Genomic DNA, 5,268 nt, shown 5'->3' with positions numbered 1-5,268 from the left:
AGATTCCTCCAGGTGGGTGTTGTTTGGATCTGGTTGTTGTGCTCCATTTCTTTCTGCTGCCACAGTTAGAGTTGAACCCTTTGTGTCTCTCTGGCAAGATGTTCTGCTCCTGAATCAGCTGGGTCGGTCTTGCCTCTATCCTCTTTGCAGGGAGTTCGTTTGAATCGTTCCTCTCTGGGCCTGCACTCTGTGTCAAATGAAGATCTGCGGGCCCTGGGTGGTCTCACTCACATGCTGCGCCTGCACTCTTGGTCTATTCAGGATCCACAGGCCCTGGATCATCTCACTCACTTCCTGGACCTGCGCTTTGGTCTATTCAAGATCCTGTGGCCCTGAGCAGTCTCACTCACTTGCTCTGCCTGGGCTCTGGGTCTGTTTAGCATCCCATTGCCCCTGGTCCTCTCCCTCACTCACCAGGCCTGTGCTCTGGGTCTATTCAGGGTCCAGCGGGCCCTGCTTCCTTTCATTCACTCTCAGGGCTTGTGCTCTGTGTCTTTTCAGGATCCCGCAGCCCCGGGTCATCTTACTCACTCACCAGGCCTGCCGTGTGGGTCTATTTAGCATCCCACAGTCCCGATCATCTCCCATTTTTTAAAGAGGCTTTCTTTCTTCCAGTGAGCTTATTTGGCGCCTTTGTCAAATGTAATGTGGTTGATTATGTTTGTATAGGTGTCTGTTTCTTATAATCTATCGCATTGATACCCAGGTGTATTTTGTGTGCTGCACCATGCTGATTTTTATCAGAGTAGCCTTGTAGTATAATTTCAAGTCAGGAATGTAATGCCTCCTACTTTGCCTTTGTTTCCCAGGATTGCCTTTACTATTCTAGGTATTTTGTGATTCCAAACAAATTTTAGGAATGATTTCTCTAGATCTGTGAGGAATGTTTGCGGTAATTTGATAGTGTTTGTATTAAATCAGTACAGCAATTTTGGGAGTATGGCCATCTTCACAATGTTGGTTCTTCTTATTCAGGAACAGGGAATAAATCTCCATTTCGTGAAATCCTCTATCATCTCTTTTTCAGAGTATTGTAATTTTCCTTGAAAATATCTTTGACTTCTTAATTTGACTAATTTCAAAGTATTTCATTTTCCTCAGTGCTATTGTAGAAGGTATTATTTCAATAATTTCCCCCTCAGTGTGTTTAGTATCAGTGTAGAGGAATGCTATTGATTTTGGATATTGAATTTGTATCCTGCTATATTACTGAATTTGAGTATTAATTGTAATAGCTTTTTGGTGGAGTTTTTGGTTCTTCCAAATAAACTCATGTCATCTGCAAATAATGATAACGGAACTTCTTCTTTTTTTTTTTTTCAGAACTTCTTCTTTATTATTATTTCTTTTATTTTCTCTGTTGTCTAATGGCTCTACCTAATGATTCCAGAACTATGTTGAATAAAAGTTGTGGTAGAGGAAATCCTTGTCTTTTACCAGATCTGAGAGTAAAAGATTTCAGTTTTCCTCATTTAGAATTATGTTAGCCATTGCATTGTCATAAATGACTTGCATCAGATTGAAGCAGCAGTCAACTATTCCAATTTTTTTAAAGACTTTGAACATGAATGAGTGTTGGATTTTGTCAAAAGCCTCTTCTGCATCAATTGAGATGATAACGTGGTTTTTAGATTTCACTCTATTGATATAGTGTATTACATTTATAGATTTGGGTATATTGAACCATCCTTGCATCCCTGGGATGAATTCCACCTGGTCACCTGTGTGTGATCTTCATGATTTGCTGTACTCTATTTGCTAGAATTTTATTAAGGATTTTTGCATCAATGTTCATGAGGAATATGGACCTGTGGTTCTCTTTTTTAGTTGTGTCTTTCCCTGGTTTTGGTATCAGTATATTGATTGCAGAATAATTTTATGAGGATTATTTTATTTTCAATTTCACTGAAGAATTTGTGGAGTATAGGAATTATATCTTCTGTAAATTTCTTGTGGAATTCAACTTTGAATCCATCAGGACATGTAGTTTTCTTTGTCTGTAGGTTTTTTAAATTACATTTCATATTTCAATGGCTGTTATAGAGTTATTGAGAGTTATTATATCTTCTTGATTGAGATTTGGCAATTTGTACATTTCTAGGAACCTGTGCATTTCGTCTGTCTTCTATTTTATGAGAGTAAATATTCTCAAAGCAGTTAGTGAGAATCTTCTGAATTTCCACTGGTTCACTGGTAATTACACATTTTTCATTCCTTTTGGCTTCTATTTGAATTTTTTCTTTCCTCTTTTTGATAAAGTTAGCTAAGGACTTATCAATTTTATTTAATCTTTCCAAGAATCAGCTTTTTGAGTTGTTAATGCTTTGAACTGTTTCCTTCACCCCAATTGAGTTAGTTTCTACTTTAATTTTTATGATTTCATCCTGTGTTTGGGCTCTCAATTGGTTTGCTCTTCCTTTTCTAGAGTTAGAGTTGCAGCATTAGTGTGTTTATTTGTTCCCATTCTGTTTTCCTAATGTATGGGTTCAAAGTCATGAATTTCTCTATGAGAACTGCTTTCATGGTATCCCATGAATTCCAGTATTTTGTGCTTGAAATTTCATTGATTTGTAGATATTATTCAATTTTTACTTTAATTTCATCTGTAGCCCATTGATTGCTGAGTAGGGTGTGGTTTACTTTCTACGTATTCAGGTGGCTTTTCTAGTTTTTTTTTTTCTCTTTCATTTCCAATTTCTTTGCACTGTGGTCAGATAATATACATGGGAAAATTTCTGTTTTCTTGCATATACTTAAGCATGACCTATGGTCTAATATGTGATCTATTTTAGAAAATGACCCATGTGCAGCTGAACAAAATGTATACTGAGCTGTAGTTGAGTGGAACATTCTGGATACCTCCACTAATGCCATTTGTTCCAAGCTTTCATTGAGTTCTGCAACTTCTGTGCTTATGATTTGTCTGCTTGACCAATCATTTTGGGATAAAGGTGCGTTAAGGTCTCCTGTTAAGATTGTGGTATTGGTTATTAGTTTTTTCATTTTCATTAAATTTGCCTTATATAGTTGGGTGCTCCCTTGTTTGGTGCATATATATTTATAATTGTTATCTCTTTCTTTTGAATTTTTCCTCTAACTGTTGTATATTTGCCTTCTTTATTTCATTGCTCATTCTTTTTTTGAAGTTGAGTATCTCTGAGGACAGGATTGCTATCCCTCCTTTTTTCTGAGGTGCAGGGGCATGTAGTATTGTTTTCCCTCCTTTGACATTCAGCCTATGAATTTCTTTATGAGTTAAGTGTGTTTCTTGTATACAGCATATTGTTGGATTTTGTTTCCGAATCCACTGTGTCAGTCTATTTCTTTTAATTGGTGAATTTATTTCATTTTCATTGATGATTATAATTGAGATGTATTGACTTACAATTGATATGTTATTTATCTGTAGTTGTTTATTCCTTTTGCTTCTTCATTTGTTTGCCTTCTTCAGTGGGTTCCTTCTGTTCTCATTCATGGAGTTGTGATCATTTTGGTCCCTCTCTAGAACATCTTTTTGTAGTCTGTGTAGGGTGGGCTTTGTCATCATGAAATTCTTTAGTTTTTTTTTTTTTTGTCATTGAAATATTTCACTTCTGCATCAAACTTGAAGGAGAGTTTTGCATGATATATTAGTCTGGGCTGGAATTTGTTTCATAGAAAACTTGAAGTATTCTGTTCTATGCTCTTGCTTTCATGGTTTTTGTAGAGAATTTGACGTTTATTCTCATGGGTTTTCCTTTGAATGTGATCTGTTTCTTTTCTCTAGTGGCTTTCAGTATATTATTCTTGTGCTGGATTTCTGGGATCTTGACTCTTTTATGTCTTGCTTGTGTTTTTAATGGAATTGAAGTTATTTGACTTTCTATATGCTTCAGTTACCTGAATGTCAGTTTGTTTCCTTATATATGGGAAGTATTCTGCTATTCCTTTTGTACATATTCTTTTCATATCATTTATATCGACTCCTTCTTTCTCATTGATGCCTATGTGTCTCTCATTGTACATCTTCTCCTTATCTTGCAGGTGATGCATTATTTTTTCCTGCATCCTAGTTGTTTTTAAGAGATCTTTTCTTACCATTTCACTAGCTGTGACAGCATCTTCAAGATCTGAAACTCTATCTTCACTTTATTCAGTTTTGCAAGATTGTGATTGAGATTTTAAATTCCTCTATATCTCTTTGACACTGCTTCATGTGATCTATTTCTTTCCTATATTGCTCTTAAAGGATTCTGTTGTTTTTCTATTTTTTTATCAGTGTCTTCTTGAGAAGCAGTTATTAATTCTTTTGATACAGAGATTTTTTTTCACTTTGGGTTTCCTTCATTAGTTTCTGCATTTTATTCTTTACTTCAGATAATATTAATTCAGAGATTTCTTTTTTTATTTCAGAGGTTACTTCTGATTTGAGTTCTTCTATTCCTTACTGCAGTTGTTTCTTTATTTCAGATGCTACTGATTCAGACATATCTGCTGTGTGATTCCCAATTTCTTCTTTGCTAGTGTCCTCTGCACTTGTTCTGAGTAGGCTTAGGGTCTGATGTTATATTTTGCTTATTTTCTTTGTCATTTTGTATAGCACTGTCCTCTGACTTTTATTGTAGTGCTTTGGTGTAGTTACAACCTTAGCACCTAATGATATTCGGATGAAGATCTACAAAGTTTGCAATTATCCAGTTCTGCTTGGCTTGGGTTTGGCTGCTGTGCTCAGCTGCTTCCTGCTGCAGCCCTTGTGAGTAAACCTGTTGTGCTCCTCTTGCAAAATATTCTGTTCCTGGATTGGCTGATTGGTTCTGTCCCCTAGTCTCTCTGCAGGGACTTGTGGTGCAGATTTTTACCCTAGCCCTGTATGCCAGGCCTAGTCTGGGTAAGGAAGGGACAAGGGAGTGCAGGAGAAAAGGGAAGCTCTCCCACACACTTCAGCACCTGTGCTTGTTTTAGGACTCGAGGTGTGGAAGTTGCTGAGAGAATAGAAAAAGGTTTCACTCACGTGGCTGACCTGGATTCGCATAGGTCCAGTGGGCGCAGGGGAGCCGAGAAATACTCCTACACACTTGCAGGGCCTGGACTTGGGCTGGCTCTAGAGGAGTGGAGGAGTCGGGAGCGCATGGAGGAAGGTCTCACTACAGCTGTCGGGGCTGGTTCAAGAGGGGTGGAATGGTCCTGAGAGCATAGAGGAAGGTCTCACACAAGCCTCAGGTCTGGGCTTGATCCGGTGGGGTGGAAGGGTTTGAGAGCTCCCTACCAGCTGAATTTAAAGATTATATA

General features: G+C 37.6%; 1 long non-coding RNA gene across 1 annotated transcript in view; it reads left to right on the top strand.

Annotated features, from left to right (window-relative positions):
• Window positions 1-5,210, top strand: part of LOC111812164 — an 18,115-nt gene extending 12,905 nt beyond the window's left edge. Inside the window, exon 3 of the long non-coding RNA XR_002817742.1 lies at window positions 5,200-5,210. This is a non-coding gene — a long non-coding RNA (uncharacterized LOC111812164). The remainder of the gene's footprint in view (window positions 1-5,199) is intronic.
• The last annotated feature ends 58 nt before the right edge of the window (window positions 5,211-5,268 follow it).

The sequence above is a fragment of the Octodon degus genome, unplaced genomic scaffold (assembly GCF_000260255.1).
Source record: "Octodon degus isolate 3935 unplaced genomic scaffold, OctDeg1.0 scaffold00115, whole genome shotgun sequence".
Lineage (NCBI taxonomy): Eukaryota > Metazoa > Chordata > Mammalia > Rodentia > Octodontidae > Octodon > Octodon degus.
This window is presented reverse-complemented; position numbering and strand designations above follow the sequence as displayed.